The sequence below is a fragment of the Erpetoichthys calabaricus genome, chromosome 7 (assembly GCF_900747795.2).
Source record: "Erpetoichthys calabaricus chromosome 7, fErpCal1.3, whole genome shotgun sequence".
Lineage (NCBI taxonomy): Eukaryota > Metazoa > Chordata > Cladistia > Polypteriformes > Polypteridae > Erpetoichthys > Erpetoichthys calabaricus.
This window is the reverse complement of record NC_041400.2, coordinates 110,631,096-110,645,117: the sequence shown is the minus strand read 5'-3', so window position 1 is coordinate 110,645,117 and position 14,022 is coordinate 110,631,096.

Sequence of the window (14,022 nt, the reverse complement as noted above, 5' to 3'; positions counted from 1 at the left end):
AAGTATTCAACTTTTCCTTCTGCATAAAACAAAAACATGTGAATTGGCCCAATGTGGGTTTTAGTGTGAGTGATGATCTTTGATAGACTGGCACTCATTCCAGGATTGTGCTACTAGTATAGGCTCCTGAATGTTATGATTTTTAGTCAGTTATTCACTCGGATGATCTTGTCCTAGTGTAGGACCAAATAGTCTTTTCTTGATAAGGCACTGTCTGCAGGTCATTGCAATTCACACAAAATCATTTACTGTATGTGTTTATTTAAAGTTCATTAATAATTGTTGTTACCTTAAATATGAAAGCTGTTGTCCAGCTTGATTGTTCCTTGTTCTGCTTGCAGTTCTCTCATAAGAGTTTGACAGTTTGCTAAATACATTAAAAAAAATGTTTCATGAAAAACCAATATACTGGTTTGTACATGACAGCATTAATGATAGAGATTAACTTTAGGAGCTAACTGTGCAGCCTCAAAGACATTAATAATAATCGGACTATTAAGTAGTGTGTCAGGTTAACTTAATAACTTAAATGAACAAAACCTTTTAAAATGATCAAATTTATTATGACAATCTGAAAGAGTGTCTGGAATGTGTTTTTCATAATTACAATTACTTTAATGGAAAATGAAAATTCCTTATTTCTGTATTACCTAGAATATACTTTCAAAAAATGTTAGAATATAAAAGAATTATTTTTATATACTGCAAGCAACAAAATGAAAAAAAAATCTATAAGTGGATAAAGTAAATAAATTCAAACTAGCTGACCACATGGATACATTGTTGGGAGTCATTTGTCTGGCTGGGTTTGACTAGACTTCCTCAATCTGATGTAAATCCATTAATATTACTAAAAGTTATTTAGTGAAAAAAAAATGAAGCAGAGTTCAGAAAGAGTAATACAGTCCAGTTAACAGTAATAGAAGTGACAGCCTTAACTATATTACTTGACAGAAAATAACTGAAAGAGAGACTTGTGTGACATTAGTCCTCATAAACGGAGGAGCAGGTCCAAGATTTGACAAAGAACAAAGGTTGACTTGAAAAATCGATTACAGCATTTTATGTACTCTGGGTCCCAAAGAAAAATGAAAGCACAGTTCATGTCAGTCTAGGATTCAGGTTTGGGTAAATATGTCACCAAGTGATGCTATTAGCAGAAGTGTGCAGCCTTGTCTTATTAGAGGTAGGATTATGTGTAAAACAGATGACTCTGTTTAGGAAAACACACAAGCAAATCAATCATAATCTTGAGAAGAGCTATCCAGACAAAGGGCGCATTAAAAAGAAGAACTAAACAGTGAGAATCATAAACGTTTTGCACATTCACAGTCTGAGAGATGCAAAGTCAAAGGTTTATTCAAAAAAGTGAATGCAAATTGTACATTCAGACAAAGAATTACAACTCTTCTCTGCACAGCTCAAAGAATTAAATAAAATATACTATTTCAAGCATTCTGAATGATACCTGTAAGAATGGGGATTGGACTAAAGTCTTGAGAATGTAATTGACATGAATCCCCTTTTTGCTTAGCCCTGTCTTTCTTTATCTTTTACTGAGAAAAACTGATTGGGTGCAGCATGGCTGATAGAGAGCGCACATGTCGCTGTGTAATATGACACCCTTGGAGTTGATAGATAGATAGATAGATAGATAGATAGATAGATAGATAGATAGATAGATAGATAGATAGATAGATAGATAGATAGATAGATAGATACTTTATTAATCACAAGGGGAAATGGAGTTGCAGATATCAGAGATATCAGAGTGATTTCCCTTTAGCTCCACTGGTTAGGCTGTTCATTTGATGATTTGCATGTCTATTCATTTTATTTTTTTATTTTGATGTTCAACCACAATATTAAAACCACCTGCCTAACATTGTGTAGGTCTCCTTCAAGCTGCCAAAACAGCTCTGACCATTGAGGCTTGGACTCCATGTGACCTCTCAAGGTACACTGTGGTATCTGGCACCAAGACTTTAGCCAAGATCCTTTGAGTCCTATAAGTTGTGAGGTGTAGCCTCCATGGATCGGACTTCTTGTTCCAGCACATCCCACAGATGCTTGATCAGATTGAGATCTAGGAAATTTGGAGTAAGCCCAAGTTAACATCTTGAACTCATTGTCATGTTCCTCAAACCATTCTTCAATTTTTGCAGAATGGCAGGGTGCGTTATGCTGCTGAAAGGCGTCACTGCCATCCATGAATACATTACCATGAAGGGGTGTACATGGTCTGCAACAGTCACTTCACCAATCTATTCACCAGGTAAACTACTTAGACTAACTCGGCCTATAAGAAAACGTGATTCATCAGATCAGACAACTTTCTTCCATTGCTCAATGGTATAGTTCTGACGCTTGTAGGCACTTTAGGCGATGGACATAAGTCAGCCTGAGCACTCTGACCAGTCTGCAGCTGCACAGCCTCATACACAGCAAAGGTGCAATGCACTCTGTGTTTTGACACCTTTCTCTCAAGTCCATCATTATGTTTTTCAACAATCTGTGCTACAGTAGCTCCTCTGTGGCATCAGACCATACAGTCTGGCCTTCGTTCCCCACACACATCAATGTACCTTACGAACACATAACTCTGTCGCTGGTTCACCAGTTGTCCTTCCTTGGACCACTTTTGGTGGGTACTAATCATCACAATTTGTCCCTAATCAAAGTTACTTAGATCCTTTCTGCTCCTGACACCTTCAAGAAGCAATTGCTCACTTCTGGCCTAATACAACCCACTCTGTATTCCAAGCTGTGTCTGTATGTATATATTATAGTGAGCACTCTGAACGCAACCACAAGGGGACGTGGCTGCTCCTCCGAAATAGCCTTCAAACAAACACAGTTTTTCATCTCTTCTTTACTGGATCAGCTGCAAGCCTGATACATCCCACTCCATGACAGGTGCCATTGTCAATGTTATTCACTACTTCAGCTGTCAGTGGTTTTAATGTTGTAACTGTATATACATACACACACAAGTGCATGGTACTATATATATCACATTGTCACAAGAAAAGGTTTGGGGTAGTCACCCATATACTGTAGTTGAATAAAGCTGCAAAATTGAAGAATTAGTAATAGGCTACAGTAGTGGTCAGATTGAGTTCAAAACAGAAACTGAGAACTGAAGGATGTTGTCTTTCTTGCTTTTAAGTCAGGTTGACGGAAGTAATTTCTTCAGGGCTGGAACCAGAAGTGATGTCATTGGGGCTGGAACTGAAAATTATGTTATCGGATTCAGGCAGAATTTCCAGTGTTTGGTCTTCATGGGCTCACCACCTATGGGAGGGGCCAAGGAGGTCGGGTGCAGTGTGAGTTGGGTGGTGGCCGAAGGCGGGGACCTTGGCGGTCCGATCCTCGGCTACAGAAACTGGCTCTTGGGACATCCGCAGTAATGCGGGCGTTGCATCGGTCTGTCGTGGTGAAAAAGGAGCTGAGCCGCAAGGCGAAGCTCTCAATTTACCAGTCGATCTATGTTCCTACCCTCACCTATGGTCATGAGCTATGGGTAGTGACCGAAAGAACGAGATCGCGAATACAAGCGGCTGAAATGAGTTTCCTCCGCAGGGTGTCTGGGCTTTCCCTTAAAGATAGGGTGAGAAGCTCAGTCATCCGGGAGGGGCTCAGAGTAGAGCCGCTGCTCCTCCGCATCGAGAGGAGTCAGATGAGGTGGCTCGGGCATCTGATCAGGATGCCTCCTGGATGCCTCCCTGGTGAGGTGTTCCAGGCACGTCCAACCGGGAGGAGGCCCCGGGGAAGACCCAGGACACGCTGGAGGGACTATGTCTCTCGACTGGCCTGGGAACGCCTTGGGATTCTCCCGGAAGAGCTAGAAGAAGTGGCCGGGGAAAGGGAAGTCTGGGCATCTCTGCTCAAGCTGCTGCCCCCACGACCCGACCTCGGATAAGCGGGAGACAATGGATGGATGGATGGATGGTCTTCAGGGATAACAGAGAAGGGGTTACTGCACCCCGCCACCCCCTGTCATGGTGTAGAATTACCTTTTTTTGGTCCTTCTAGCTGCCTCCCATGTGCATGTGTATATATAAAATCCTAAACCTAAAAGTGCTACGGTGACGTTTTTATGTCATGTTTTTTTATCATGCTTTAAATCGAGCTTATTTTAAAACCTACATATACATGTTTGGTATCATTCTTTTCAGAATGTATAGAACTTTAATGTGATGTTGTTTCGTAGGAGCGACCGCGTCTTCTTGGGGTGCATTCAGACCCTCTCTTCGCAACACGAGCAGCAGATACGCGAAGTGGCTGCTGAGCGAAGTGAGCAGGAGGATACCCCCTAATATATATATATATATATATATATATATATATATATATATATATATATATATACTGTCACAAAACTCACAATGAGACATAGCAAGGTTTGAGGCAGCCACCCGTATAATATGGTATCCTGGCTGCAAATCGTTTTTAAGTTGATAGCACTGCTGTGCACAAAACTGAGTCCAATACAGAACTGAGGGAATAGGGAGAAGGTGGAGGCTTTTAAAGGGGAAGACAGGAAGTGAAGTCAAAGGGGTCGGGCTCATGTAGGTCTTCTGTCATTGGTGCGAGCCCGGACGTGATATCACAGGGTCCAGAGCCGGCAAGGTCTCCTTCCATTGGCTCGGTCCCGGAAGTGACGTGAAGAGGACCAGGTGGAATCTCCCGTTAATGGTCTGCAGGCAAGGGAGAAAAAGAGTCAGTGCACTCTGCCACATCCCGGTATGTCTTGGAACTGTCCTTACTCCAGCCCTTTAGCTGCCTCCCATGCGCACGTGTGTGACAATATATACAGTATATATAGAATAACAGGCTCTATTAAGTTTATTGTAGTTTTTTTTGCTTCTCTTCTCTTCCATTTTGAGACAGCACATTAACTCAGTACAAACATTTAATGCTATTTCTGCCACAAAACAAAATCAGAGTAGCTTTTTGGGACAGGGCTCCCTTATTTTTTCTACTCTTGTGTCAGATCATGTTACTGACCACTTTGTTTTGGTCTCCTTCACCTTTGTAGTGGCTAACCCAGAAGTGTTACAGCCACGGCTGAGCTGGGCTTGTTCCTTTTATGGTACCTGGTTTCTAAACTGTTGGAAGAAAGGGAAACAAATGAGTGACTGAGTAACATTTATATCTTTTTCCAAAAGGGACGTGCTTACCCTAAGCACGTAACAATATATACACTAAACATAGCTCAAAGATGTTAGTTGATTTCCATTTTAGGTGTCTGGGCAGGTATTCATTACTTCACCCAGTTACATCACCACAAAAACACAAAATGTAATTTTTGAACACTAAACATTATAAAAAATCTATTAAAGTAAGCATTAAGTAACAGCTCTTATATTTTGGAAGTGCTCCATATCTTCATGTGGATTTGGTTCATTACTAGAAATGATTTTTGGAAGCATGCCACCAATTATTGTTTTCTGTGCCTGTGAGTTTATTGAAGCTTTCTTCCAGCTGAACAACCAGACATGTTCTATAAATGATGCAAGGTACTTAATAGACTAAAAAAATGAATTTTGAATAAAAAAAACAATTTGATGGATTGTAGACTCTTAATCCCAGACACAGTAGGGAACACGTTTGTCATTAAGTATGTTAAATGCCAATTCTTTTAAAGTCAATTAAAAAAAAATAGAAATATTCAGTCCTTGCTGTACAGAATACTGTAAGAAGTGTAACTGCTATGGACTGTGTGCTTTAGATATTCAAAGAATCTAATTACTGTCAGACTGATAAGTTCTTACATCTTACTGTATTTATTTTTTAAAATAGTCTTTGTGCATTTCTTTACCAAAAAATACACTTTTCATTAATCAATAAAAGTGAAATCTGCCTTTTCATTGGTCTGTTATATTCACTCATTTCTGAAATATGCTTTTCTATTTACAGGGATCCTATCCTGTCAAAGAGTCTATTCCACCAACGTTGAGTATAACGTTGGAACCCATCTTGGCCCAGATGCCACTGAATATTGTCATTTTAAATGTCACAGCAAAAGTAAAGCTATAGAGGAGCAGCAGATGTTTCATAGTTCTGCCTTGATATTGGGAATAGTATATTTGCTCTTAGTGAAACTTTGCATAATAGGATGTCATGGTTTACCTTATCCCTTGGTTCTTATTTTTTTGGGTTGCTTAATTTCAACCTTTTAAAACAAGTGTTAGACTAAATATTAGGATCATTGGGTTATACAAAATGAAAAATAAATAAAACATAATTAGAATGATTTTTTCTGTAAGCCTGTTATTGAGGAATATTTTGATGTTATATGCTTATAAGCTAATTGAGGAATATTTTGATGTTATATGCTTATAAGCTAATTTTAATTACACAATTGGTCTATTAAATAGTAAGGCAAAATATTTTAGTGAGTGTTTAAAATTTGCTTAAATAATGATTTAAATACATGTAAAACAGACCTAAAATATATATTTTTTTGTTTTTATGTGTTGATTTTTAATTTTGTTAATATTGTGTACATGTGAGTTAAATTAAAGAAAGCCAATAAGAGAAAAGGTATATCGCAGTATTCAAGTTAATTAAGTAGGAAATGACTAGCTTTCAGGGGGGCAAGTAAGAGAATTGTCATGAGGCAGGAATCATTCTGAATCCATTGTCAGCCCATTGTTACCTGGCCATAGTTCCAACAATTAATTAATGGACAGATTCTGCTAGACATTTATTTAGACTACATTTGTCTTCTTGTGCGTTCAAACAAATCTGTATCTTTATTGTGTGCTAATTCTGTACATAGTAACTTGTCAGTATGCTCTGTGTCTGCTCTCATTGAAGAGCACTATACAAAATAAAATGAAATGAATTTAGGCAGGAAAACCAATACCAGAGCACAACCAATTAACTCAAAGCCATAATTAAGCTGTAGTCAGAAGTCTTAAATCTAACTAGTTATCTTTGTCATCACTATCATTAGTACTTTGTTTAATGTAAAGTTCAGACTACTACTGAGTGCATCACCAACTTTCATAGGGAAAGTCTGATGACATCACAGATCATCAGTCATGTGACTAGGTAGGGAGTTTGATGCCACAAACGATATGGCAGCACTCATGTAACCAAATTGGCAGAACACTTAAAAAATAGAAAACAAACTGTTGATACAATAATGTCACAAAAATAGAAATAAAAGCAAATAAAAAATAATAATACTGACAAAAATTAAACAAAATAAATCAGAATGATGCCAGATGCGTTCTTTACAAAACTTATTATAGCTTTTAACATGAAATGAATTGAGAAGGAATTATCCATTCTCAATGTCAAACACCCTTTATTACTTTCATGCCATCTGTTTCTTGTCTTTCTTCAAATTCAACATTCTCTAGAGGTTAAACCTTTGATGTCATTGATGAGGCAAAGAAATGACAACTTAGACTTTGGAGCAAGACTAGATTCCCTTCTGTGATCACTTAAAAACAGCCATATGCTATTAATCCATGACCATGACTTATGAGAACGGTCATTAGAAGGTGGCTATAATGCTTCATACTGTATATAAACTAGTGGAAATCAGCATAATGTTGGTAAAAAGGTACTAAAAGGATGAAGACTTGCTGTAGTATGTAAATGTGACTGCAACTATGGAAATTTGCAAAGCCTAACACAGAATAGTCATTTAACTTGGTACATTGAGGTTTTAGTATTTGCTTAATGAATGCCTTGTATGTTGCAGTCTGTATTTTAAGATTGGAGTAACAATCTTCATTCATTCTGAAAAGATGGATATAATGGAGTCCATCTAAATATAGAACACAGTTGGTAATACAGGTGTTTTACTCCCATTAAGGGCTGCAGGAATGGCTATTATGTATGAATATATTTTTATATAGTGATGAACTCTCTCATCTTAATGTAAAATATTGTTTGCGGTGGATCTAACATTTCAATATTTCTTTAACAGTCAGTATATTCAATTAAATTAAAAAATGAACATCCGTGAGTGTACACCTCTTGGTAATCACCTGCCTTTTTAGAGTCCTGGTTACAGCATTCTGTTACAAAATGGGCTCCAGTCTTCTCTGATTCATAGCCACCTATCTAAGGTATCACTACTCTTCTTTTAACTTTAAGTTGCTTTCCTTTCCTTTGCTGCAGCTGCCTAACTTTTCATTCTGACAACATACTGCTTCTATTTCCTTATATGACAGAGCATCAGGATTCTCACAGAGTGGTCTTCTTAAAGTTTCAAAGAGTAGATGAAAAACAAAAGTGGATGGGTCTTCTCTGTGAGAAAGTCTACATTCCAGAATGTACATTTTTAGAAATGCTCAATCTGCATTTTTGACTTAAACATTTTTAAAATGATTACCTTTTTATATTAAACATATTTTGAATTTTTAGTTTGATTGTTGTGTTCCTGTCAGCAAGACTGTCTTGTATTCTTATTGTAACTATTTAGTGTGGTGTAGTTTTTTTTACTATTGTTTATGTGCACCTACACTTTTTCAAATAAGAATGTTACTTTTAAGCAAATGGTTCTCAATTTTTTTTCTTTTTTTTTTTTAACTGATGGCTGCTTTCTCAGAGAACATACTTGCCTCTACCAGTGTAAGAAAATACAAGGTGAGACAGCAAACTGAATTACCATCTCCATCCTGCTAACACTTCTTTAACATGTAGCCCACTTTATTTTTTTATTTTCTGAGTATAGGACTTAAAATGGATTGCCGCCATCACTCTTCTTTTGCATGCCATCCATCTATTTTCAATACACGTTTAACAGAGCTGGGATTGCAGGGAAGATGTAGCCTATCTGAGCAAGCAATGGACAGGACACCAGCCCAAGTGAATTAACACACATACTCTCACACTCACCTACTAGAGATAATTTAACTTCATCCATCCCCCTAATCTGCGTGGCTTTGGACTATGAGAAAAACCCAGAGGACCAGGAGGAAACCCATGCACACAGAAGGAGAACATGCAAATTCCATTCAGTGGACACCTAGGATATAAAACCTGCTTATTAGCCTTATTGAGTTTCACAACTTTTTCAGCAATTTTCACAAGCTTAATTTTGTGTTTTAAGTTAAAGGGATGTGCAAGAGTTAAGATCCATTGAGTACTCAGCTGCAGGTGCAATGCATATAATGTGGCTACAAGGAAAAAGGAATGTGGCTGTTTTTGACAATTTTCCAGAAGTTTAGGAGAGAGAGAAAAGCAACTGTGTAAAGGATTTTAGATTACATGTCAGTAACACCCAGGAGCTTGCCTGAGCCATGTAGAAGAAGAATGTTCTCCTCAGCACCATGTATTTTGTGTGTTTAGTAAATTAGAATCTTTATAATAACTATTTTGTAACTTGCCAGTGAGAGAAGCTTTGGCTTATGAACTAACAAAAATATGTTATTCCAGGGTTCAGGAGAAATAGTGTCCAGATGAATAAAATGTAAGCTGTTTCTTGTTTTTCCCTTTCTCAGAGTGAATGTTTCAGGGACAAGGTCACAAGGCTGCAGAACTGTACATGTAGTTTATGCAAAGGCGTCTCTCCTGTGCTTAGCTTCCAAAACACAGATAATGCTTAGCTCAACAGACATATTGTTTAACTTTACTGTTTTGATAAGGATGTTCTTTCTGTCTTATTAATCATGAGATGCTGAAGTATAAAAAACCCCTCCTGGCTTTTGATCAGGGTTCAATTGAGCTTTGCGGCAATAAGTTATACTCTTTTGAATCTCTACTTACTGCGACTCCGAATGAATAAATAAAGTGAATTGAGAGAATATTATCTGTCTGCTTTTCAGTGTGCCTTTTTCGTCCACAGCCACATATTCAAATGAGGTGGGCCGTAGGTTGAGTTCCCAAGTTATGTGTAAGAGGAGGGCCTTGGGCGAAGTTCATAATAAAACCTGGAAAAATTTATCCTACCACAAACTTGTATAAAATATGAACAAAAAACAATTTTCAAAAGTTCATAAATAGAAAGAAAACAGGCATTATGAGTACAATGAGTTTTATTAGATTATTGAAGGCACAAAGAAATTTGCACCTCCCTAGCCAAAGCATAACGAATGCCAGCATCATGCAATGCTACAAGACAACAGGCATTGTGAGGGAACCCTGAAGGACAAAATGAATCAAGATGAAGTGACTGAAAACCACTAGCTAACCATCTTAGTTCCTGTCCACACTACTAATTTTTTGTTTTAAAAATGCAGCCATTAGTCACCATTTTCACTTTTTGACCACATTACCCTGGTGCTTTCAACTCAACAAACTGATACTTTTGGAAACGCAACCTCATCATTATAGTGTAAACAGGTGAAGCACAGTTTTTCAAAAATGCAGCCTCTAATCACACTCTGATTTGTTTGTGCTTATTAAATAGCCCTTCCCTGGTTGGATTCTGCTCATTACAATCTTTCAATTCCTGATTGGTCACTCTTCATGGAAGAAAATCATATTCAAACTTAGCCGAGTTGTTTTGTATTTCTTTAACCTGTGTCTTAAGTTCCTTGTTTTTTATTTTGAGCCTTGGGGTTAGATTCTGCACTGTACATTGTTAAATTTGTGAAGCATTTTTGACTCCTTTGGTTCCTCTCTTCCTTTTTAAATATTTGTTAAATATTTTGTGTTATTAGGAAACTTTATGGTTGTTTGGGTAAGGAGATTTTATAGTTTTACAGTTCCACTCTCCTATTAGCTTGTAGAACACAGCCTTGCCTCCTTTGGTCTGTGGAAGCAGTTAAGCCTGCGTTTTGAGTTTGAGGTCAGGGTGATTTTGGTTTTAGGTCTCAAACTAAACCTTAAGGCCTAGTTTTTTGGATAAAAGAATCTCTGTGTTGTACGAGCTGGGAAAAACATAGCATAATTATCCACAAAGACATAGGGAAAATACGGCTCTGTACAGTTACTGGGTTCAGATTTCAACTCTGTATTCTGTAGGTGTAAGGCAGCTGTGCTATTATATACATGTTACTGGTCATGTCAGTGAACTGACTAGATTTGAAAAATGACACAGAGAAGAAATGAGTAACAGAAAAGTGTCAAAACCAGAAGATCAAAGACACGAGCATCAAAGCTTAAACAAGAGATAAAAATCGGGGTCAAAAAATACAGGGCAAAAAAGTCAGAACCAGGAAAAAATACCAAAGACTTTTTGAAAGAATAAAACAAAAAAGAATTTTGTATGCGCAACTTGGATAAGGAAGCATTTTTTAGATGACCTTTTTTAGTGTCTGTTGTTACCTGAAGTTCGTGACCTCCAAGAACCAACCCCTAGTGTTCCTGATAACGGGAACAAAACATAGTGGCAATAATAAGACATACAAAATGTTGGATGAATTGATCCACAAAATGAGATTACTTTTTATGTGGTTAAATTTCCATATCTCTAAAAATAAACTTCATAATCATAATCGGGAACCTCAAAACCCCCTAAAACAACTGTTTGATTTCAGGAACCCATGTGAAAAAACATAAAAAATAAAAACAAATCAACCCCCTAATACAGCCGCCCATCAATTAAACATTTTCCAAATTCATCCATACAGTTTAGATCAATCATTCAATCAGTACTTTTTATGAAGCTTAGTCAGGAGCCATAGTAGCATGAAAGGTATCAAACCAAACCCAGAAATGATCCTTGCATCTGGAGCCCTTCCAATGCAATAGGTATTTCCAATGCAATAAATATTTAACTAGCAAACCATACAGCTGGATGTGGTTTTCATAAATATAATAAGAACTGCAACGAACCAGTCATTGGAAGGTCAATTGAATCTTAGTGTGTGGGTAGGGACAGACTATAAGACACAGGGCTTACACGTCACCTAGTGACTTAAGGTCCAATGTACCTAGGTTCAGCTTCAGGGATGGCACCCAAAACCAAATGTTCCTAGTTGCCAACCACACTTTTTGTCCCAAATTTAGAATAAGAACAGTCCTACGCTTACAGTAGGCAAAATATTTAGCCAAAAGACCTGCTTCCAGTTGATTCTACCATGCTAATTTCCATTTTGCATGGATGTCACAAACATAAATTAAAACACCAGGAACAGCTGACAGTGATGAAGGATTGTCAAAGATTCTTGGACATTTACCATAAAGGCACTTGAAGGGAGACATTTTTAGCACCAAGTGAGTAAATACATTTCTATAAAATTCAGTTAAGGGCAAAAAATTAGCATAGTTTTCTTGATTTGAATTAACGGTGCACTGAAGATATTTTTCTAAGTTTTGAATAACATGTTCTTGCTGACCATTAGCCTCTGTTTGATAGCCAGAGATCAAATTAATAGTGTAACCGAATCTAATACAAAATGATTTCCAACATCTGGAAATAAATTATGGATTGCGATCTGAAAGAACAGAATAAAGGAAACCAAGAATGACTGACTGACTATCTTCTGCAAAAATACATCAGCCAATATTTTAGCAGAAGGTAAACCCTTTAAGAGAAAAAGTATAAGATAAACAGAGTCCTAAAATATAGAATTGTTTTGTTTAAGTCTATAAATGAATATCTATTAATAAGGTCAGTTAGACTTGTCTTTATTATTATCATTATCATTATTAGATTAGGGCGGCACGGTGGCGCAGTGGTAGTGCTGCTGCCTCGCAGTTAGGAGACCAGGGTTCGCTTCCTGGGTCCTCCCTGCATGGAGTTTGCATGTTCTCCCCGTGTCTGTGTGGGTTTCCTCCCACAGTCCAAAGACATGCAGGTTAGGTGGATTGGCGATTCTAAATTGGCCCTAGTGTGTGCTTGGTGTGTGGGTGAGTGTGTGTCCTGCGGTGGGTTGGCACCCTCCTCAGGATTGGTTCCTGCCTTGTGCCCTGTGTTCAGATTCAGCGGGTTGGAAAATGGATGGATGGATTATTAGATTAGCATAATTTATACTTAAACAAACATATACAAGAGAGGATAAAGAAAGAGAGCAAACAAAAGACAAAACAGCTTACCAAAATAATAAATGCTATGCCCCACTGAGCCTTTTTTAACTGATCTGCCATAAATACCAATTGTGACAGATAAGGGGCACTCTCGCTCCCTTTGAACCCTCGAACAATACGTCAGACACCAGATAAAAGTCCAAGAATTATTTATTTTATAATAATAATGTGCACAAAGCACCCTCCACTCCACAATACTCAATAAAAAATACAATTCTCTATAATCAAATCACAATCCTCCACTCCCAGACGCTTAGCCACCCTGCCTCCCAACTCAGCTCGTCCGTCTGGGATTTCCCAGAGTCCTTTATAGTCCTTGACCTGGAAGTGTTTTCTTCATCCTGGAAGCACGTCATTTCTTCTGTCCACGTGACTGGGATGTACTTCCGGGGTGTAGAGAAAATAGTCCCTGGGCCTCCCTGCAGCGATTCCTGGCGGCCCCCATGGTATCCAGCAGGGCTGTGCATTAAAAGTCCACTGTCCATAATTCCTTGCTGGCATTCGGGGCATCTCCATGCTGCAAGGAGGGCTCCATCTGGCGGCCTGGGGGCGTTCATCCCGGCCATATCCCACACAATCTACACAGTAAAAGTGCCACTTTCTACCTCCTAGCCTTCCTTTTTAACAACTCACTGGCTTCCTCTTTCTCCTTGCCAGGTTAGACCTTGTTTCTCCTTCTCTTCTCACTCCAAGCATGTCTGACTGAGCTCCTATTCCTGGGGGTATTACCTTATTTGCTCAGAGACTACAAATGTTATAGCTTCCAAAAGTCTAAGTGGGAATGTGAATTACAGCAACCAAGTAAAAGTGCTATCCACTGTTGGCCTTGGAACTTACTACTTTTTTCAGCATATCCCTGGTCAAGGGCCGAGTGACCTTGCATCTCATCTCATCCGGGATGTGTCCAGCCTTGCAGTTTTCTCTGACATTATTCTTACCTTTACAGATGTTAAGGTCAAACAATTGGAAAATCTGTTGTTGCTGTGAACAACTAAAGTAACAGAGAGAATGAAGGACGGCCCAGGAGTGTTTTTAATAGGTATGTTTTATCTTGGCCACAATTTAAACAATAACCTTCAT